Source organism: Eumetopias jubatus, unplaced genomic scaffold, assembly GCF_037043125.1.
Source record: "Eumetopias jubatus isolate StellerSeaLion01/CBP00866 unplaced genomic scaffold, mEumJub1_p1.0 scaffold_17, whole genome shotgun sequence".
Taxonomy (NCBI): domain Eukaryota; kingdom Metazoa; phylum Chordata; class Mammalia; order Carnivora; family Otariidae; genus Eumetopias; species Eumetopias jubatus.
The window spans coordinates 45685718-45709773 of record NW_028274823.1 but is presented as its reverse complement, the minus strand read 5'-3'; the positions used below and the strand labels follow the sequence as shown (position 1 = coordinate 45709773).

Genomic DNA, 24056 nt, shown 5'->3' with positions numbered 1-24056 from the left:
AGTCTGCCTCTCCCTCTGCCCCTCCCCCTGCTCATGCTAGTGCTCATGCCCTCTCTCAAATAAATAAAATCTTTAAAAATGAATAAATAAATAAATAAATCTCTCTTTTTACCCAGAAATGATGATAGACTTCAATTTATAGTTTCAGGAAGCACAATAAACACTGCACAATATAAATAAGATGAAATCCATTGAAAACCACATAATAATAAAACTACAGAATGTTAAAATCAAAGCTATCTTAAAACATCCAGAGTGTATAGACAGTTTACCCCCAGATAATAAGAAATCAATAAAATATTATCAACAGTGAAAGTTAGAATACAGTAGAATAATATCACCAAAGGTTTAAGAGAGAAGATTCTCACACTAAACTTTACCCCCAGCTTAATGTTAAATTCAAGAATGAAATAAACTAAAATATTTCATACTAAAAAAATAACAGAATTTACTATTAATGAACTTCACCTAAAATAACTTTTAAAGGATATACTTCAAGAAAATGGAGTATGATCCCTGAACAAATATGAAATGCGATAAATAGTAAGGAAAAGTGGTAAACATATAATTATAAGAAAACTTATACTGTATAAGACCAATTATAATGTCAAAGTCTGGAGGAAAAAATCCAAAGCTATTTAAAATATTGGACAGTCCTAACCTGAGAAAAAGCAGAGACGAAAGGAGTTACAGAGCTTTAAGATACTTAAGAGATATATATTTATGGTTTTCCCCTAAATATGTATACTATACTTTTAAGAACAATCAATAAACAATAGAATTCTCCTTAAATGTTATTTATTGCAGTTGAGCTGTTGATAAGTGTGGCCCACAAGGATTTCACTGAGCAGCTAGTCTATTTGCCACATGCAGCTTGCAGGCTTTAACACTCAGCCAGACCTCGGAGACCTCCAGGGTAAGAGCACTAGAAAGGAATGGAAGAAGGCTTGTGGGTGATGGAAGTTCCAACGGGAAGTAGGAACCGATTCCTGGCAATGGGAACTCAGATTGATGGTGCCACGGAAGATGCTGCAAATCTCAGCACTTGGGGGTGCCTCTTCCTTCCCCCCAGCCTCAGCAAGACCCCGTGTTTTGGTGTGGTGGGTTGGGTGTATGGTTCAGGCATGGCCCAGAGCAAGGGAGGGCAGGGAACAGGGATGGACACAAATACTGGAGATGCTCACACCACTGAAAAGGTGGGAGAGGAGCCCACGTCAGTCCTGAAGCTCAGACTATCAACTTCTCGGGGTCAGGAGGTGGAGTTGACAAGTTTGACCGCGGTCAAGCAGCAAATGTTATTAGTTCAAGGTGCCGGCTAAAGCTGAGGTCCGACGCGGTGCGGGCGTCACGGGTCCAGCCTAGCAGACACCTGAGTCAGGGGGCAGAGAGGCAAGGTCAGGGGAGGGGGGAGCGGGTCCCTAGGTAGGGGCGGAGCCTGGGAAAGGCCGGCGCGGGTGGGGGCGGGGCCAGAGGTGGGCTGAGGCTAGAGTCAGGCGGTGGGGGCGGGTCTGAAGGCGGAGCCTGGCCCCGTGGGGTTTGCGCCTGCGCACGGGGGTCCCGGGGGCGGGGTTGCGCGCGCGCGGTGCGCGGGCCCTGGAGGGCGGAGTCCAGGGCGGGCGCAGGCCCAGGGAGGGGGCGCGGTGTCTCTGGAGTCAGGCGCTCCCTCAGGCCGCGGGCGCGATGCTGGCTGCTGCGGGTTCCGCGGCGATGCCGGCGGGGATGTGACGGGCAGTCCCTCGCCTCACCTGCAGTCCTTGGACCCGTGGGTCACTGGGCGGCCCGCAGTCGGGCCGCAGCAGAGGAGGCAGCGTGACCTCCCCACGGTGAGAGTCGGGGTCGGGAGAGGGCCGGGGCCGGAGTCGGGGCGGGGCTGGCGTCCGCGACTGTCCAGGGCTGGGGGCGCGGCAGGTCTCGGGCCCAGGCACCTGGGGTGAGGCAGTGACGCTCTCCGGCCTCCCGCCCTCCCGGCACCTTCTTGAGCTCCCCGCGAGCCGCCTGAGGAGGGGCGAGCGTGGAGCCTGGAGGCCGGACGCCCCCCGCCCCCGGGCTGTGACAGGCGCGCCGGGGGCCTCGGGCGCTGGGGCTGTGCCTTTCTCTCAGGAGGAATCAGGGCGAGGCCAAGTTACCCAGGGATTTCAGGGCCAGGATGCTTGTGAGGGTTGACAGGGGAAAGTACCCGGGTGCCCCAGTGACGGTTTTTGTTTTTTTTTTTTTTAATTACTGGGCCAAAACAAAGACACACCCTAAAACACATCCTGAGATCAAACTTTGGTGGACCACACCGTTGTCACAGGTTCAGATGGTGCTTCTCTCTCCTTTTGACATCTGCTGTTTTTATACATGTATTTGTTTTTTATGCTCCTAGTTTTTTTTTTTTTATCATAGTAAAAGGAAGAATGATTCCTTTGAGGTAGTCGTCGGTGGCTAAGCTTGAATTTGAATTTCAATAATTGCAAATTCATCTTTGTAGGCTACCCAGCCAGTTAGGCTTGCAGTTCCAAGACTAGGCCTTAGCAGTGTGGAAATTACTGATTCAGGGACTCTTCGTGGTCCCAGATTGAAATGTGGATGTTTTGCTCCCATTGGTGAGATAAAAATTGAGTTTTAGTCTTTTCAGAGTAGTCATTTGAGAAGGCATTCCTTTTCTCCTTTTTTTCTGAGCATTAATTTTGCCAGTTAAAAAAAACCATCATCTTTTAGGCTAAAGATTTTAGTGGTGGCAGCTCTTCTTTAACCAAAAGGAATTTAAGATACCCTTCTGCACAAAACATGTCTTATCTGCAATCAATATATGACAAGTATTTAAACATTCCTGAATGTTTACCTGAAGTCAGTCTTCTCAGACATTATTACTGTTTGCCTCTTGTGATTTTTTAAGCTAAGTATTATTTCATTGTTTTCTTTAGTGTTCTCAACAACATTGACTTCAAAGAATCTTTAGGTAAAAATACACACACTTTCTTGAATCCTTTAGCCATAATTCATACTCTTTCACTTCAGTGTGGTATTAATATGCTGTAGTAAGAAACTGCTAGAAGCCATCCGAAGTGCAGGAACTCTCCATTTGAAAAACAGCAACAACCAACCATTTATTCTCTATTTCCATATTGAGACCTGCATTTTTTTTTGTTTGTTGCTTTGACTCAACTCCTTTGACTGTATGCTAGAAGAAGGGGACTTTGCTTCCATCCATGACTCAGTATAGTTATTGAGTCCGTTAGTGACTCTCCATAATCTGTGTTTGATAAAAGTCGAAGTCCTTCACAATTTCTGATAACTTGTGTTTCTGATTTCATTTCTACCATTTTGCCTGCCTTTCCATACAAAGACTACATAAGAGTTCTCTGAAGATGACATCTTCCTTTGTGGTTTTACATTGTTCCCTCTGTTGAGAATTCTTCTCTACCTAATAAACAATTTGCTCTTCAAGACCTACTGAAAATATCAACTGTGAAAATGGTCCAGACATCTTATCCCCCTTGTCTTGACTGATCCAATATAGCACATCATATATTCTGCATTTAGCATTTGTCAGTTAGTAATGATTTGTTTATATGTCTGTCTCCATTAGACTTTTGGGTTTCTTCAGGGAAGGACCTTTGCAACTCTAGCATATACTGTTATGTAGTCAGGTACTCAACTGTTTATTGAATACATTTTTGAGAAATGCTCTTAATCCTGAATATAGGTTGAGGATAGGCAAACTTTGTTAACTATCTCTTTCAATATCAGAAAACATGGAAAAGATGGATGTGCAAGGTACTTTTAAATTTCCAAGAACACAGTCAAAATTGTTGTTGGTTGGGAATGAAACCCCAGTTATGACAGTGAAAAACCAATACATTTTATGATGCAAGATTAAAAAAGGCATGGCCAGTAAGGATTGCAGCTTCGTTGATTTTAGGACTTTATTTTGAGGCAAAGTAAATTGCCCAAGGTCATGCAGGTAGAAAGGGACAGACCTGGGATACAATTTTGACTATCTGTATTTTATGTTTGCTCCCATTTTCCTAATTCTAAGTCTTAATAATCGTTCTGAAATCTGAGTGGAAGGTTTTGAAAGTCATAGACATGTGTTAGTAAAGGGGGTCTATAAATAGAATGTTGAATTTGAAGGAATTAGTACATTATTTGGTTCAGCTGTAAAAATTTTACCCATTAAACAACTAAAGCTCGAAAGGTAAGTGCCTTGTTTGAGGTTGCTTAGAGTCAGTCGTACCCCACATCTCCTGACCTCATGCTTGTGTATTTTTCATTACTTCATGGTGCTTGTGGGGAAAATGAGGAAGCTGTCAATTTTCAGAGGGAGAACAAATCAGCTTGTATTTTCTCCCTCTTTGAATGCTTAGCTGCCATTCTTAGGAACTTAGAGCCCTTGAGTGATGAGAAACATGATTATTCATTTGGGGATAGAGGAGAAACCTGACCTTCACTACTCCATTGGCTGGATAGTTTTTAACCTCAGTGCTTGGGGCCGTCTTTCCAGATGCCCCATAACAAGTGGCTTCTGCTCACCATATGGAGATTCCATATACAGTTACGTTTTGATGGTAAAATGAGATTTTAATATAATAAGGTTACAGATGGTTAGTAGCATGGCTAAAATTACATGTATGGCTAGTCTGTATGTGAGAAGAGCCTATCTGATTACTCCTCTGTGATAGGTTTTTTTGGGGAAAAAAGTGGACAGTTGTGGCTTTATGCCTCTGAAAAGCCAGTTTTGAAATGTGTACTTATTGTAGTGGGCCTGATCAATAAATAGCACATAAGAAAAAAAAATAAACGTTTAGTTTTTCTTCTTATTTAATTCTTACCGTATATATGTGATTTTATACTATACTATTTTATACTATAATCAAAGCATAAATATAATGTTTAATATTTGTTTTCATATTTAATGTTTTCTTTTTGCTATAATTTTTGTACACTTAAATTATACATGTTACAGTGAACTGAGTTACTTATTTTTAATAGTTGGACATCTGAGTTGTTTCTTGTTTTGCAAGTAATGCAGTTATCATATAGCTGTGATGTTTTGCTTCTTTACTTTAGGCTAAAGACCCAGGAGGGGGAATTTCAAGGTCAAAGGGTATGAAGGTTTTTGTCACTTTTGAAAAATATTGCCGAATTTATTTCTGAATTTTTTTTTTTTATTGATTTACACTGCCTCCTGCAGTTTGGTTGACCAGTTTCATCATAATTTTTTTTTTAAGATTTTATTTATTTATTTGACAGAGAGAGACATAGCGAGAGAGGGAACACAAGCAGGGAGAGTGGGAGAGGGAGAAGCAGGCTTCCCGCTGAGCAGGGACCCAGATGCAGCTTGATCCCAGGGCCCTGGGATCATGACCTGAGCCGAAGGCAGATGCTTACTTTCATAGGTTTTTGTTTTTAAAATTTGTGTTTTAGGGGTGGCTGGGTGGCTCAGTCAGTTAAGCATTTGCCTTCGGCTCAGGTCATGATCCCAGGGTCCTGGGATCGAGTCCCACTTCGGGCTCCCTGCTCGGCGGGAAGCCTGCTTCTCCCTCTCCCTTTCCCCCTGCTTGTGTTCCCTCTCGCTGTCTCTCTGTCAAATAAATAAATAAAATCTTAAAAAAAAAAAATTAGGGGCGCCTGGGTGGCTCAGTCAGTTAAGCATTTGCCTTTGGCTCAGGTCATGATCCCAGGGTTTGGGGATTGAGCCCCACATTGGGCTCGTTGCTCAATGGTGAGCCTGCTTCTCCCTCTCCCTCCTGCTCATGCTCTCTCTCACTATCTCTTTCTCTCTCAAATATAAATAAAATCTTTAAAAAAAAGTTTGTTTTTTAAAAACAGGTGTAAGGGCATCTACTGTCTAACATCACTATCCACAATAGAAAAGCAAATGCAGTATTTTTCTAGTTTTACCTTCTCCTTTGTATGAATTGTCTTTTGCCCATAAATTTATTGGAACCTTTTTACCAATTTTCATTAACACTTAACATCATAAATATATGAACCTCTTAAAATATGTATCTGATCTGTTGTTATTATTGTGGACTTGGCAGTTCTTAAAATTATTTAAACCACTGACTTACAAAAAATTTTTGTGATTTCATCTTTTTGATTGTGAGGTCTAAGAATGAATGTCACTCCACAATCTGATATACACTTTTATTTTCTTAAGCTTCTAGAGTTTGTTTTGTTATATGTATATATCTTTAGAAAATTATATATGCAATTGAGATTGAATTTAGTTTATGTGGATTTTATACTATAGAGAATCACATTCTTAGAGATATCTGAGTTTCTATTGGTAAGCAGCTGTTTTTTTCCTTCCTGAACTTGAATAGAAAACAAAACATAAGTAATCTAGTTATTTTTTTTAATAAATGGATACTTGTTTTTAAATAAATTATAGTAAATTTCGACAAACGAAAATTTCAGGAAAGCATATTTTGGTTAATTGAAGTTTTTGTTGGTTCATTGTTAACGAGAAGGTCATTTCTGATTTAACTCTTATTATTAATCATTCTAAAGTATATGAGAGTAAAACTTTGGTTATCTGCTTCCTTTGATGAGTGAGACATTCTAGACAGATGAGATATCCCAGGGTAGTAGTTAACATTAGTTGAATGCTGGATACTGTGCGGGTACTTGGCATGGAGTTGCTTACTTCATTCTCCTAACAACCATGAGTAGGTTGTTTTTATACCCTCACTTTGTAAATGAGGAAACTTAGAGAGGTAAAATGACCTGGCAAAGGTAACACAGCTAATGAACAGTGGAACTGGAACTCCATCTGCCTACTTTTAAAAGGCTCTGTTTGAGAACTGTATTATCTTATTTTCTGTGCTAAGGATTTGAACTTTATCTTGTAGGCATTGGAAAGATATTAGATGTTTCAAAGCAAGGGGATGATAGGGTATGTCATTTAGGGAGTTGGCTGATGTGGCAGTGTGGAAGTATATTGAATTGTGTTTCTGATAGGAAGTAGTTGAATAGGTCATATGAGAAATGAAGCCTGAAATGCAAAGTGAATTTGGAGATCAGGGGATATTATGGAAAGATACAGGACTGAGTAACTGATTTACAAGAGAGTGGGAAGCTGGAGTGTTGATTTGAAAGATATGGAGTAGGGTAATGACAGATAAATATCTGCTTCTAGCACTTGGTTGTATTTCTTTCATGGCACTGACTGTGATGTATTGTACCTAATCTAGTGACGCATCTACCTGCCCCACTGGATTATGTCCTTTTCAAAGACAGGGACTGAGTAGAAGGCATGATCTAATACAGGATGAGCTAATACAGGAAGAGGGCAGAAGACTGAATTGGGGGTGGGAAACACCAAATCACCTAAATCAAGTAGTGCCTGGAGGAGAGGAGATCTAAAAAGTGGCAGCTGTCAGGGGGGAGCGGGGAGAGCCTTCAGTGCCAGACTGGGGAGGAGTGTTAAGGAGAGGGAAGTATTAGCACAGACGCAAATACAGAATGCCACTTTAGGCTACAAACAATTCTAGTTGTTGTGTCCTAGCAGTGATATGCTGCTGACCAGCAGTTATGTACGGCTAAGTTGTCTTTACTTTGTTACTGACTTTTTCCTCCCATACCTTTCTCAGAGCATCCTGTGGTTTCCTGCTTCTTTTAGCGTCTGACACACTTGCTACTGTGCTGATGCTGGGATGTGACTCAGCCTATGGAGAGCAACCACTCAGAACTCTCCTTCCTTTTTAAGTGAGTTGACAAATCAGAGTATGTTAGGTGTAATCTGTGAGTTTTCAGCTCTTCTCTGCTGAGTTGATTGCTTTTGAATGTTCCCCCAGTTACTTCTCTGACTTTCAAGACTTCTGATTGGTGGTTTTGAGATTTAGAACCTTGAGGAGCCAGAGGATTCTTAAAGACTGGATCCATGAAAGCTGAAGTTTTTTCACCTGTTTACTTTTCCATGTTGATCAGTTTGAATATAATTGGGTCATCTTTGAGGATTGTTGATCTTAAAAATGCCCCAGGACCATCATTCCAAATAGTTAAGAATCTCTGTTCTCTTTGTACAGTTCTGTAGTTATCTAAGGTGTGGGGGCTTGTTTTAAATTTCCTTGGTCAGTTCCTAACTTATTTCATATGACTGGTTTTCAAAGAGCCACTTAGAAAAGGAATTTGTGCTTGATTTCTTCTGCTGTTATTTGCTTCAGAGCATCCTCATTCTTCACTCTCTGCCTTCTTCCCGGTTTTCATCTATCTGGTTTCTATACTTGGTAAGTACAATAGGAAGGGGAAAAAGAGAAAAAAAAATGGGTATTACTTTTCTCTTCCCTTCTTTTCTGTAGTTGTTACCACACTCTTCACCCCAGTCACTGCTCCCAACTGTCCAATTTGTCATGGCCCCCTACCCCATATCTTCAGTTCTGTGTGTGGGAATGGGAGATGCAAGACAGCTTTTTAGCTGAGGAATGTGAATGTCTCAGGGTTTTGGTCCTTCTGTAATGTGATGTCTTATAGCTTAGTAGATGCTTTTCATTCCCTGGCAATCTACTTAAATAAATTTAGGCCCTATTTCTTTGAATTAATTCCCATTTATTCTCTCTCTCTCTCTCTCTCCCCCCTCCACTTCTCTCTCCTTCCCCTCCCTCCCTCCCTCCCCCTCTCCCTCTCCCTCTCCTCTGCCTTTCTCACTGTCCTCCCCCTAGCTTCCTCAAACGCACCCCTCCCCCCATACCAAGATACCATAATCTTGATGACAGAGCCCCTAGAGAATACACTAGGCACAGCTAACTTAGGCAGACACCAGAAGGTACTTTGAATTTTGTTGTCATCATATTAATGATATTTGGTTGCAGCCTGAGTGCTTTGGGGAAATTTGAGAGCTTTCTCTGACCATTATGTCTTGGCAGGCAGTGTTGGGGTTGGCAATTACAGTTTTCACTGACAATCATACTTCAGAAAGGCAGGAACTATTTGTAACAGCTATTTAAGTGTAGAATGGGTCTGGTGATGTTTTGGTCTGAGTTTGTAGGCCAGGTTATAGGAAACATATCCAGGGAGTGGGGAGGCAGAGATGGCCATTTTTTTCTTCTTCTTCTTTTTCCTTTTATTTTTATTTTTAAAAATTTTCTCAGGTTTATTTTCTTCATTTCATGGTTGCTTTTGGCAGTCAGCATTTTCCCAGGCCTTGAGAAGTTCTGCTGTATAAATTCCCTCAACCCAGTCTTTGAGACCAGATCCTGAGTCTAGATTTTCCTGATTCATGCCATCCATCCATTCAAGAAATACCCACTAAGCCCTTGCTAATAATAGTGCAGTGAAGAAAACATATTTTTTGCCCTGTGGAACTTTCATTCCAATGACAAGATACAGAAAATAGAGAAGTATATATGTAATATGTCAATTAATACAGTGCTGTGGAGAAAAAGCAGAATAAGGCAGAGAGGATGCAAGGAGGATGCTGCTGTGTTATGTAAGACGGTAGAGAAGGCTGCAATGATGAATGATATTTGAGCAGTTATATGGAAGAAGTGAGATTGTGATTTAATCTTTGCAGGTATTAAGGGAGAGTGTTTGAGGAAGATGAAAGGCGTGCAAATATCTTGTAGCTGAAGCATGCTTGTTTTGTTTGAGGAGTGGCAAGTAGGTCAGTGGAGGCATTGAGGGGAATGATTAGTGGAAGATGAGGTGGGGGGGCATAGGCAGTACTGGGAGAGGGGTATATGATAGATCATATATGGCCTTGTAGGCCAGTGGGACATTAGCTTTTACTCTGAAGGTGGGAAGCACTGAAAGGTTTTGACTTGTTTTAAATAGACCTCTCAACAGTTTTGTAGAGAATATCTGAGGCTAGGTATAATGAGATCATTCAGGAGGCTCCAGCAGCAATTCAAGCTGGGAGATGAAAGTGATTTTAGGCAGGGATTGGGAGAAGTGCTCATAATCTGTATACATTTTGAAAGCAAAGCCAACAAAATCTGATGGTGGATTGGATGTGGCCATTTGTCGGTTTTGTCCTGAACAAGTGGAAGAATGGAATGGCCGTTTATCAAGATGAGGAAGACTTCAGGAGAAGCAGGTGGGAAATAATGAGTTTAATTTTGGACATGATAAATTAGCAATTCAAGTGGAGATACTTTCCAGACAACAGGTATACAGGAGTCTGCAGTTCAGGCCAGAGGTCTGGGCTGGAGATACGTATTTCCAGTCATTGACATAGAGATAGTGTTTAATACCCTGGGAACTGATTAGGATAATCTAGAAAGGAAGTGTGGCTGAATAAGCCCAAAGATTTTGCCTTAGGGTCCTGTAATGTTGACAGGGAAAGGGAGAGGGAAAGGAAGAGCTAGAGCTGAGAGAGTAAGAGTAAGAAGCACTCCACGAAGGAGGAGAATTAAGAGGGAATGGTACAAATAATGCAATATATGTTAAGAAAAAAAAAAGAAGAAGATAGCAGGAGGGAAAGAATGAAGGGGAGTAAGTCGGAAGGGGAGACGAACCATGAGAGACGATGGACTCTGAAAAACAAACTGAGGGTTCTAGAGGGGAGGAGGGTGGGGGGATGGGTTAGCCTGGTGATGGGTATTAAAGAGGGCACGTTCTGCGTGGAGCAGTGGGTGTTATGCACAAACAATGAATCATGGAACACTACATCAAAAACTAATGATGTAATATATGGTGACTAACATAACAATAAAAAATTATTAAAAAAAAAAGAGTGAATGGTATCCCTGAAGCCAAGTAAATGTTTTAAGAAGGAGGGAGTGAGTGAATAGCTGTGTCAGATGTTATTAGATCCAGGACTAGGATATGACCAGATTGCTAGATTTAGCAATATGAAAATCATTAGTGACTGTAACAAGTTCCTGGTGGATTAGTGGTGATGAAAACTTCATTGGAGGGGGTTTAAGAGAGAACTGTAGAAGAGGATGGAGACAACTAATTCTTTCAAGGAGTTTGCTATAAACTGAAGATGAGAAAAACGGCGATAGCTAGAGGGGATGTGGAGTCAAGGAATTGTTTTTTTAAAGATGGGTGCTTTTCTAGTATATTTGAATAAATAGAAAAATATTTATAGCTGATGTAATGATCCAGTAGAGAGAGAAGAAAATTGAAGGAGCTATTTCTTTGAAAAATAAATGAAATTAATTTAATTCTAGTCTGAGAACCCAGGGTCCATCATTGTCATATATATGTCCTTATGTATTGACCTATTTCTTTCAAATTAAGACAGTGGCTAGTGGGGAGAGGTGTTAAAGAATAACTTCTACCCCCAATTTGGCAAATTTTTATCAGTTCAAAACTAGTTTTTATATGTGAGTAACAAAGATTGTGTTTTTTTGTTTGTTTTGTTTTGCTAACCTGTTTTTGTCTGGTAACTTCTCCCTGTTTATCGTTCTCAGCAGTTTTGCAGAGTGCTTGGCCTGTGGTTCTAAATTCTGTTTTGGTAATCTCTGTCTGATATGGTAGTTCCACTGTGAAGTATCTTTTTAAAAAAGGAAAAAAAATATTTAATTAAAAAAAAACTTCATAAAGTGTAAGTGAAGTATTTTTAAGAGAAAGATTTGATGGCCATTCTTTTTCCTTTTTTTTTTCTAATGTACCTGACCACACTTTTTCTGTAATTGCTTCTGATTACTGAATTGATGTTTGAGATGACTTCACAAACTTATGTTGAAAGCCCATATTACAGTTACGTTACTTTATATGCCTCCTTCTGTGGTTCATTTATGTTTGAGTAAGTAGTTGTCAATATTTAGTGCTGAAGCATTACTGCAATTGCTTTTTAATCTTCTTCATTGGTTTGATTTTCATCCCTTAGCCACTTATCCATACTACTGACTTTTGAATTTCTGAAACACAGATCTGATAAGGTCTTATTGTTGCTTAAAAATCTTTTGTGGCTTTCTGTTGTCTTCGGAAGTGAGACACCTTTTTTTTTGCTTCTTGCCCACCTCTTGCCTACACCTGCAATCTGCTTTAGGGGATTTGCAGTGCTCCTTACTGGGTTCTAATGCATATCTGATGTTTCTTATCACAGGATAATGGTCAGATTTGCTGTCTGTGTACAGAAAAGTCCTCCATTTGCTGTGGCCCTTATCTTCTGTCATGGTTCCATGAAGATGAGAAACTCTTTGACATCTCTATGCTTTTGCACATAATATTCCTTTTTCCAGAATGCTATCCAACTTTTTAGCTACTTTGCTAATAAATCAGTTCATCTTTTTAAAAACCCAAATAAAAGTCTCCTCTTCTAGGAAAGCTTCTAGGCATATTTTTACCACGCCTCCTCTATCCATCCTCCATGGTACTCTTTGTTACCTGTATTTCTGTAACATTTTGCCGTTATTTTGTTGTAGTACTTGCTGTATTTTACTCTGTTTGCTGTCATGGCTGGTCTCCCTTGCCTCAACACCAAATTTACAGTCACTCAGTAAATTTTTGTTGAATGAATGATTGAGTAAAGCAGATGGTTATTCAACACTGACCCAGTTTTGACCCATTTGGTTGTGCTTTTTACATCAATTTAATTTGTAAAGATTATACAAATGAGCAATTCTTTTTTTTTAAGATTTTATTTATTTATTTATTTATTTGAGAGAGAGAGCGAGCGCACAAGCTGGGGGAGAGGCAGAGGAAGAGAGCGAAGCGGGCTTCCTGGAGGGAACCCAATGTGAGGCTCAATCCCAGGACCCTGGGATCATGACCTGAGCTGAAGGCAGATGCTTAACCGACTGAGCCACCCAGATAGCATTCTTAAAGAGAGTCCCATACAAAATGTATTAGGAAGTTAATATTTTATTAAATATTTGCTCTTCTGAGCAAATAATGAGATTTGTTGATTCCATTGTGTATCACAAATCTTTTTTTTTTTTTTGTCTGAATATCTGAATAGTTTTCCTTTGTGGTTTTAGTTTTTTCTCTTTGATGTTTCTATTTGGTTATCTTTACTCACCCTCTCTACCCTAAACATATCTTAAACTCAGTTTCTAAACTTGATCTTGACTTTTACATTAGTATTTTCTGTAGCACCATCTTGTAAGTTACTTAAGTTTCTGTCTAGCATTTTTAAGTCTCACTTCTGTATCTTATCGTTATTGAGTTCTATTCTAATTCAACACACATTTTTTGGCCACTTCTCTTGTTCCTGATTTGTTAGCACTTGTGATGAAAGGCTGAATAAGAGAAGGTCTCAGTCCACAAATTATTGTCATACATGATGAGTATAGTAATATAGTAAGAGTGGAATATTTAGGGCACCTCGAGAGTAGAGAATAGCTCTCTTTTATGTACTCCTTAATTCTTACTTTGGCTGCTACCAACCTCTGTCAGGCCCTAGATAATTTTAAGACTGCTTAATAGTTTGTCTTGCCTTAACTCTCCTGTCATTCCAGTTCATCATGAATGCTGTCATCAGATCAATTCATTGTCTTTGAAAGGAAAAAAAGAAGCTATCAGTCTTTCTTCTTCCTGCTCGTGGAATAAAATCCAAAATAGAATACAATCTGGAATGCAAAGGCTTTGGCCCAGACTTCCTTTCTTTTCTTCTGCTGCATGAACTCTCCATTCCAGCAAAACTCTTCTACATTCTGTTCCAAACATACTTCATACTTTTCCTTTTTTGCCTTGTTTGAGCCATTCTGCCATCCCAACAGTGTTGTTACTCATGATTCTTCTATTTACTGAAATTGTGTCTGTACTTGGATTTAGTTCCTGTTGTTAAATCTAGTGTGAACCTTTTAGATGATCATGCCAATGTTCGTAACACCCTCTCTGCCTTCATGACATCATTCCTGTTTCTCCTTCTTACTTATTCTTTCTCAGCTGTCTTTACCGACCCCATCCCTAAATGCTCGTGTTTCCCAGGGTTTTCAGTCTGACCTCTTTATCTTCATTCTGTCATGCTTTCTTGGAACACGTGTCGTTTTTCATTATCTCCTTTGTATTCATTTCTTCAGCCCTGTTTTCCTCTTGAGCACTCCAGTCCTTAGGTGAGCTACTTAGAATGCCCACCTGATTGTCTAGCAGAAAACCTGAAACTTAAAAACATCAAAAATGAAGTACGTGTTTTCCTACAGACTCGTGTATTCACCTCATTTTCCTATCTTGGTTAATGTTGCTGCCAATCACTCAGTTACTCAAATTATAAACCTGGGAATCATCCTGATTTCTGGTCTCCTATCCCTCATTTTCCATTAGCTGCAATGTCCTGTTGTTGGAGTTGTTCCCTCTCCATTCCCTTTACTGTTTCCTTGGGCCAGGCTCTATTATCCTGAGTAGACCATTGTAAAAAGTCCCTTTAAAGTAAGTTTTCTGCCTGATCCTGGATTTTGTGTAAGCAATGCATGTTGATTGTATTCTGGAGGAATGCCAAAGGCAAAATAATTTTGGGTCTGCTACCCTAGAATAGCACCTGAACCATGGATTAATCTTTGTGTATCCATTAAAGGTCAATTTCGTAATATCTCTATAAAATGGTATTGTTAAGAAATAATTTATGCTTTGTACAAGAAATTTGCTTAAGGATTAAGAATGTTTTTTCTAAGGATTAAAGGGAAAAAGCAAGGAAAGATATAGGGAGACAGAGGTCTGGCTGGGACAAGTGCCAGAAATGATCTTATAGGGCATTTTCTTAATGAACTAGAAAAGAAATTGTAAGTTTGAAAATAACACTTGGTGCCTCGTGTCCAAATGCCAGTTAAAGAGCAGTTAACTACAGAAGGATCTTGAGACTGTGAATAGACAAAACTGAGAGCTTTAGGGTGGGGAATTATAAGCTAATATATTTGAGTAGTACTTTGAAGAGATGTTGTTTAACCATCAGTTAATACCCAAGAGAGACTCCTGATACCATTCTTGCATGTTCCTGGAAGATACTGGCCTAATGTGCTGATGCTACAGATATGGTACCATACTAACTACCTATATGTCATCTAATATATTTCATAAGCACAAGCCCTTTAGTATTGAATCATTATTTTCTGAATTCAGATATAGTCAAAGAAGAGCTCTTTAGTTTTTTGAATTTTTTCTTGGTTTGCTAATAGATTTTAGATAGAATTTGTCTTGCTTGTAACATTTTAAAAAGTCAGATTTGCAGAAGAAAGTACTTTAAAACTTGAGTCCTTTATGTTCTTTTTTTAATTTAAATTTTAGATAACATACTTGAGTCCCTTATATTCTGAATGAGTTAGCATATATTTCAAAATAATTGAATTTTATATATTGTGAATATTTTGCCAAGCTATTAAGTGTATTTTTATTAGCTTTTGCTGTTGCTGTATTGTTGATCTTTATTAATTTTCCAGTGAATTTCGGGTTTATGAGGCTGGCACTAGATCCTCACTTGGAAGTTATCTTGGAAAATCTATTTGAGCATTCTGTATTGTAGCATTTTGAAGTTGAGAATGGGGTGTGTGTATCATTTTGGCTTATGCTGTTCTGCCTCGGAGTTCCTCTGCAGAGGAAAGAAAGGAAAAAGGCTTCAGAGAGAGTTCTCAGGGTAGACCAGAGTGGCATTTTGAGCAAGGGAGTAGTGTGTACTCTGGTAAAGAGTCCTGAAAGATCATAGTCATAGTGTGAGACTGGGTCTTGGGTAGTTTGGCATGAAGTGGAAGGCAGGGTTTGTTGGGTAGTAGAGAGAACAGCTGCAAAGGAATACCAAAGCCATGTTTGGAGTCTTAGCTGTTCTTGCTTACTATCTGTGTGTTTGGGGACAGATTATGTGATTTCTCCATGTTGCAATTTCCTTAAATCTGCAAAGTCAGAATAATAAAATTACCCATGTTGTAGGATTGTTGTGAGATTTAAATGAGGTAATAGGTACCTCGTACACAAGTGCTCGGTAGGTACCAGCTGCTGTTGTTTGTACTGTTGAAAGGCATTTTTTTTTGAGAGCCATTGAAGGATTTTAAATTGAAGAGTGACATGATCAGGTTTATAATTTTGAATATTAAGTCTGGGAAAAGTATAAAGGGTGGATTAAGGGGAGGAAGCCAAAGGTAGGGAATTAAGGAAACTTATGCTAGAATACTGGCTAGAGATGATAAGAGTCTAGATTAAGTGGTGTTGGAGAACACAGGATGGATTTGAGAATTATTAAAAATTGACATGTGTGGGACATGTGACACATGTTAAGTGTTTAACTCTTGATCTCGGCTCAGGTCATGGTCTTGGGGTTGTGAGGTTGAGCCCTGCTTTGGGCTCTGTGCTGGGTGTGGAGCTTGCTTGGGATTCTCTCTCTCCCTCTCCTGCTCCCTCTGTCCACCCTCCTCCCCATCCCCCCCAAAAAATTGACATGTGCATTATAGTCTATGAGTTGGGAAAATCTAGAGGGAACTAGAAAAGTAGACAGCAAGGATGTAGACAGAGTACCCAGCTGGGTAGGAGACATTGTATTCTTTCTTTCTTTAATAGGAGAAGGCGGAAGAGGATGGTTAGAGGCACATGCTCACCATTGCCAGGGATCTAATGGCTGAGCTGGGCTGCCTACTGTTCTCCAGATGGGGCTGGAGTATTTGGGCAACTCAAGATGAGTCCAGAGCAGTAACTTGGGCAGCACACAGGGATAATGTACCAAATAGCAGGAAGCTCTCATGAGTGCAGGAGAGACATGATAATAAACCACACATAGAGCTAAAAGCAGTACTAGGCTTGAAACAGAGGAAGAGCTAAGGTCCAAGGGACTGGAAGGAGATTTGAATTATGTTTGGATTTGAATCTCTGGGTTCTGTCCTTTCTAAGTGCTAAAAGAAGGTCAGGCCCTACTAGGGACTTAACTAAGTTTTGTTAATTTTACAAGTTCAGAAGTATCTTTTAAGCATTTGGTATTGTAGCATTTGATAGTTGGGACATTTTGAAAATGTTAACATATAGTCATTTTGCTTAAGGATGCATATCTGCTTTATAGTTTTGTTTTTGGAGTACTTAATGTATATTCTCATTTAATCACATATTCTTTGGCAAGATTAATTGTAGCATTTAAAAAATGCTGCCTTTCACAGTAAAATGATTAGTTTTTAATTTGTTTTACTAAAGTTGAATATTCTTACCTTACATAATTTTACTTAAATACTCTTTGATAATAAAGAACAAAGTTCTGCCTAGAATATTATGACATGTATTTTCTTGTCACTGAAGTGTTCCTTGCATTGATTGACCAGTAGCAAGTATAGGTTAAATATAAATGTACTTTGATTTTAAGGTGTGGTTGATACTTAGGCATCAGCCTACAATACCCTTTTACTTTTTATTAATCGTATTTTATAAAATTATAATTATCTGTGTTGTTGAAGTGAACAATATTTGGGGATTGTGCATAGTGTTACTGGCATTTTGAGTTCTTTATCAGCAACACTTAGATATTATGTCTCCGTTGCTATGGAATTAGAGTAAGACTCTTTCTATATACTGCTATGTCCAAGGGGAAGAAATGGAATACCTTCTAGTAAAGCTGCAGTCATACATATTTAGATTTTTCAGTAACTTTCATTTCTTCACTCATTAGCTTTCATTGAATGTTTTTTTTTCTACATATTATGATACTCTTTAGGAATTGAAAAAAAACCCAAATATATTATGGTCCTTGTTCTCAAGGAGCTCCCAGTCTAGTAGAGAAAGTAGAACATATGTAGATATGATTTTAAAAATAAAATAGGATGACAATTGCTATACCCAGAGATGTATGGGAGCATACAGGAGGAGCACTTAATCTAGGCAGGAGTCACATGAACATGCTGATTCTATAGTGAGCCTTATTGCTATTTATTACATGAGAAGCGAAAATACAAAACCTAAGAGCTGTCATCTAGCAGCCTGATATAGATCAGGCCATAGGACTTAGTACATTCCAGAGAGCAGAGGTATAGATATTGTATGTCATGGGAAATTGCAAATTGCAAGAAGCCTGTTGTTATAGCCCTCACTTCTTGTCGTGCTCTCTTTGTGGAGCTATTGTGTATGCTTCTTATCTCCCTGATGGAGACACCACTCTTGGTAATGGAAAAGACAAGATGGCTGGTTGGGGGGAAATACATATGAGATGGATCGAAAAGAATTAGAATTAGTTAGCATGAATAAGGTAAGTGTAGTATTGACTGCCTAACTTTTTTTTAAATTTGGAAATAATTTCATACTCAGAGGAAAGTTGCAAGAATGAAAATAGTACAAAGAATATTCACATAGTCTTAATCCACATTCACCTGTTGTCAAAATTTTATGCTGTTTATCATTTCCTCTCTTCCGTATACACACATGTACATATACATGTACATATATGTGTGTATACATACATATGGTCTTTTGTACACACATGCATGCATACACACACACACCACGAGCATTTGAGAGTAAGTTGCATATATTATGACACTTTACTCCTAAATACATCCACATGTATTTCCTAAGAATAGGGATTAAAAAAAAAAGTCTAACCACTATGCAGTTATGGGTTTGCTAAATTTAACACCAATACAATAATCTACCATTTGTATTCCAATTTTTTTTTTTTAATTTTCACTGACCAAGTCTCCTTTATAGCATTTCTCCCCTTAAACAGACTGGCTTTTATTTTATTTTTATTTTTTATTTATTTTTTAAAAGATTTTATTTATTTGACAGAGAGAGGGAACACAAGCAGGGGGAGTGGGAGAGGGAGAAGCAGGCTTCCTGCCGAGCAGGGAGCCTGACATGGGGCTCGATCCCAGAACCCTGGGATCATGACCGGAGCCGAAGGCAGACGCTTAATGACTGAGCCACCCAGGCACCCCCAGACTGGATTTTAAAGAGCAGAAAATGAAGAATGAGATTTTTTTGATAGATAGTTTTTATTAAGGGTCTAAAGAAACTCATAGAAACTTGAAGTTGGATTCCCCTTTTACTCCAAATCTGTCTCTCCCCCATTCTTTCCATTTCAGAAAATGGCAGCACCATTTGATTATTCAGGCACTCAGAAACCTGAGTGTCATCCTTGATTTCTCTCTTTCCCTTTTTCCTCATCCCATGCATTTAATCTGTCAACCAAATGCTATAGCTCCCGTTTACCCCTGCCTGCATCTTCAGCTCTTTTACTCCTTTCCATCCGTCCACTTCAACCTGCCCAGACCATCATCATTTCTCATCTGGGCTCCTTCCTACCTAGCTTTTTTTTTTTTTTTTTAAGATTTTATTAAGAGAGACAGAGGCAGAGATAGTGAGAGAGAGCACAGGTGGGGAGGAGAGGGAGAAGCAGGCTCCCGCTGAGCAGGGAGCCCGACATGGGGCTTGATCCCAGGACCCTGGGATCATGCCCTGAGCCGAAGGCAGACACTTAACTGACTGAGCCACCAAGACGCCCCCCTTCCTAGCTTTTTAACTAATTTCCCTGCTTCTGTGTTTTCTCCCTTCCAATTCATTTGCCACAAAGCAGCCAGAATGATTTTTTAGAAATGAAAGTCAGATCGTGTCACTCTCCTCATAACCTTCAATGGCTTTCTATTGGGCTAGAGCACTAGAGTCTAGCTGGCTCTTCTTTCTTTAGGTTATAACTTCAATCTTTTTCCTCTGAGATGCCTTCCTTGATGCCCATTTTTCTCCTATAGCATTTTGTTGTTTTCCTTCAACAGGACTTATGATTTGTAGTTACTTTTTTGCCTGTTTTTTTTTTGTTGTTCTTTTTCTTTCTCTTTTTCTCTGTCTCCTACACTAGACCGTAATTGCAAAAACCGTAGAGGCCATGTCTATTTTGTCTTCTTTTGTATATTTAGCAGCTAGCACATTGCTGGGATCATGGCAGGAGATTAAATATTTGAATATGCTTAGTGAAAGGAAACATGAGAGATTATCTGGTCCTACTGCCCATCCAGTGTAAGAGTCTGCACTTTCTCTGGCAGGTGATTATTCAGCTTGTTTTTGAACGTTTTCAGATGTACAGCTTAGTGTTTTATGTGGTAGTGCATAACCTTGTTGAATAATTCTGATAGTTTAAAAGGTTTTCTTTACTTTGAGCTGAAAACTGCCTTTCTGTTATTTTTATCCATTGATCCTAGTTCTGTCCCTCTCTGACATCTTAAACTATTTGATAGTAACAATCATATATTCTATTGGTTAGGCTAAAACATTTGTAAATGCTTTACATTATGTAACATGGTTCTTCACTTCTAGCCCCTCTGAACATAACCATTTTGTCAGGGTGACTCTAAAAGTGTGGTATATTGAAGAATAAAGATGTTCTTAATCTTTGGTCTAGTAATTTGTGGTTAAATGATTTAAGCATATTATCTTAATGTAATAAAGCGATTGAAATAATAAGTGTAACTATAGTAATATGGGAAATACTTTAAAATAATTTAAAAAGTAAAATGTTAAATCGTATCTAGTTATTATAGCCAACTGACTAGTTTATAGTTAGTTTAATAAGGGGAAAATGTAATGCTAAGAACTATTAGTGTCATTCCAGCTAGAGGTAAGTGAGCCTTCAATAGTTGGCATTAACTCCTCTCGGCATTAACTCTTCTGATTTAGATAGTGTGTTTCTTTTAGTGTAGTCTAAGATTGCTTGTTTTGTGGCCTTATCACACTGTTAACCCCTTTGACCTCAGCAGCTAAAATTACTAAAGTTAAACTAAGGAGCAAAATTTGTTTCCTTGAGATTAAAAAACATTTGAATTTTTCATGGTGACTTCAAATTGGGTTAGAGACTTGAGGTACACTGAATGACCAGGGGATTATTTAGGGCATTTTTTTGCTGTCTAAATTATTTGTTGAAGGTACTGCTCGTATATTATTTGAATATTCTGTACCAATGCTGTAATTCCTGTTGTCCTGAAATAGGTTAATATTTTAATATTATTTTTAATCAAAACTAATAAGTAGTAATTATAACTAGAGTTTAGACAGTTATTTTTGAGAAAAGGTTACTTAATATGCTAAAAGTAGCATATTTAAGAGCAAACTTAAAAATAAATCCATACCTTGATTTTACAGAAAAATGTCTTTAGAATTGAATTATTTAATATTGTCCAAACTTGGAAAGCTTTTTTTCTCATAAAGACATTATTTTATATTTGCCAACCAAAAATAATAGAAAATGATACCACTGTATATTAGTAATTTAATGTAGAAAATAAAATTGAAATTATTCTTTTAATTGATATGTGAAGAAAATCAAGTTTTATTAGAGGAGCATTAAGGAGATAGGTGGACACTTGGAAAGAATAGGAGCAGGGTTTCTTATTATTCTTTGGATCTAGTAATTTGCTTAAGTGGTTGTTGAGTGAATTCAGAAAGAATTGCTGGGCCCATCCAGTATCAGAAAGGCTGGCTTTGTGGTCAGCAAACTCTGAATGGCAAATCTCTTAACTTTTCTGGACTCAATTTCCTGTACAAGCTGTAATTTCCCAGTTCTAAAATTCTGGTTTATTGAAGTACACTGTATGACAGGGTGGCATTTTCAAAGGTATAGAGGTTAATAGCACTTTTATTTATTACATCTAATTTCACTTCAAAATATTTTTCTTGCTAAGAAGTTATTTTTATCTGGTTTATCTATTTTTTTAATGTCCATTTTATATTTTTCATATGGAGAGAGTAATAAGTTTGTGTGTGTGGAAAGTTTTCAGTTTTCTAAAAGGTTTAAGAGGAGACTCCATTTCTGGTTCTCATGAGCTAGGACATTCCAGCCAACCTTCCTTCTAATAATAAATAAGCATGCTGGACAAAATATTTTATTTAATCATTTTATTTTTTTAAGTTTTTATTTGAATTCCAGTTAGTTAATATACAGTGTGATATTATTTTCAGGTGTACAATATATGATTCAGCAATTCCATACATCATTCAGTGCTCATCAGGACAAGTGCCCTCCTTATTCCTCATCACCTATTTAACCCATCCCCCCATGCCCCTCCTCTCTAGTAACCATCAGTTTGTTTTCTATAATTCAGAGTCTGTTGATTTGCTCTCTCTTTCTTATTTTTTCCCCTTTGCTTGTTTGTTTTGTTTCTTGAATTCTGTATATGAGTGGAAATAATATTGTATTTGTCTTCTCTGACTTATTTCACTTAGCATTATACTCTAGCTCCATCCATGTCAACGCAAATGGCAAGATTTCATTTTTTATGGCTGAATAATACTCCATTGTATGTTACATCTTCTGTTTTTTTACTTTTTAAGATTTTATTTATTTATTTTAGAGAGAGAGAGCAAGTGCAAGTGGGGGGAGGGAGAGGGACAAGCAGACTCCATGCTTAGCATAGAGCCCGACGTGGGGCTTGATCCCAGGACCCTGAGACCATGACCTCAGCTGAAACCAAGAGTTGGACATTCAACCTACTGAGCCACCCAGTGCCTGTATGTGCTACATCTTCTTTATCCATTCATCTATTGATGGACACTTGGGCTGCTTTCATATCTTGGCTATTATAAATAATGCTGCTATAAACATAGGGATGCATGTATCCCTTTGAATTAGTGTTCTTGTATTCTTTGGGTAAATACTCCATAGTGTGATTGTTGGATTATAAGGTGGTTCTATTTTTAACTTTCTGAGAAACCTCCATACTGTTTTCCACAGTGGCTGCCCCAGTTTGCATTCCCACCAACAGTCCATGAGTGTTCCCTTTTCTTCACATCCTCACCAACACCTGTTGTTCCTTGTGTTGTAGATTTTAGCCATTCTGACAGGTGTGATTTATCTATTTTTCAAGCTGTATCTATCTTCCACAGGCACATTTTGTGATTCATAACCAGAACGAAAATAAATAAGAGGTTTTTTTCCTCTGAATAATAACTGGTCAAGAATTTGAAAAGACAGAAGGAGAGAAGGATAAATATTTAGCTTTTATGTTTGTGTATAAGACTGTGCTTTCCATTATAGTAGCCACTAGCTGTGTACGTAGAGCTATTTAAATTTAAATGAGTTAAAATTAAATAAAAGTAAAAGTTCAGCTCCTTCGTCACCCTAGCCACATTCTTAAGTGCTCGATAGCCTCGTATGGCTAGTGTCTACAGTTTTGGATAGGGCAGATACAGAACATTTCCATTATCACAGGAAGTTCTATAGATAGTGCCATAATAAGAAATTGTATGGGATAGGATTACTCATGAGAGTGAAGACAGACAAAATGGTGACTTGTGTGCACACTCCTTTTAAGGCAAAAGAGACTCAATCTTGAAGGTAGAATGAGGGAGAGGTTTATGAGCAGGGCCCCAAGACATACATACATTTCTTTGTACTGGCCATAAGGTGGCAGTGTCCACTCAGATCAGCTGGTTACGGGACAGTCACTGGGGAAAGAGGAAGTATGAGGGGAGCAGTCCTCTGGATGAGTGGTGGCCAATGAAGATTTCTGTATATGCAAAAGTTTGTTGATAAGGTCTTTACATTTTAAGGAATACCTATGCAGAAAAAAGTTTCTTAGACATTACATAAAAATGTTTTATCCTTGTGTATTTTAAATCTTAGGATGTTCAGAACATATTACATGCTGCGCATGTATATACACACATAACTAAAATGTCGTGAAATGCTGTGTATGCATGATGCCTTCTGATATTTTTTATTCTGTTCTGTTCTTGTATGTGTAGCAAGGATTTTATTACTAAAATAGGACAAGTCTGCCTTAGGATATTACTACAATAAATCTAATTTCCAAAATATAAAATGACTGAAATGTTGCAAAATTAATTTTGAAAATCCATCTGAACATTATAGAAACTGCTGAAGCTATAACCATCTTAGGTTCTGTATTGGTTTTCCTTATGTGAGATACTTACAAAAGCAAAAATGTTTACATGAAATAATTTTATTGTACTGTTTCAGGTTTTAAGAAACATAAGTCAGCAAGTTTCTGACTCTGAGTCCACTGAATGTGACATGCCTTGGTTTTTTGATCTGATAATAAGACCAGTACCAGGGGCACCTAGGTGGCTCAGTCGGTTAAGTCTGTTCCTTCAGCTCAGGTCATGACCTCCAGGTCCTGGGATTGAGCCCAGCTTTGTGGGCCCCCTGCTCAGCATGGAGTCTGCATCTCCCTCTCCCATTGTCCCTCCCCCAACTCATGCTGGTGTACTCTCTCTCTCCCCCTCTCAAATTAAAAAAAAAAAAAAGACCAATACCACACACAAATGGAATCACT

General features: G+C 38.6%; 1 protein-coding gene across 1 annotated transcript in view; it reads left to right on the top strand.

Annotated features, from left to right (window-relative positions):
* The first annotated feature begins 1605 nt into the window (after positions 1-1605).
* CCSER2 (coiled-coil serine rich protein 2) overlaps positions 1606-24056 on the top strand; it is a 186970-nt gene continuing 164519 nt past the window's right edge. The window contains exon 1 of the mRNA XM_028098692.2: positions 1606-1823. The gene's annotated coding sequence lies outside the window, so the exon portion shown is untranslated. The remainder of the gene's footprint in view (positions 1824-24056) is intronic.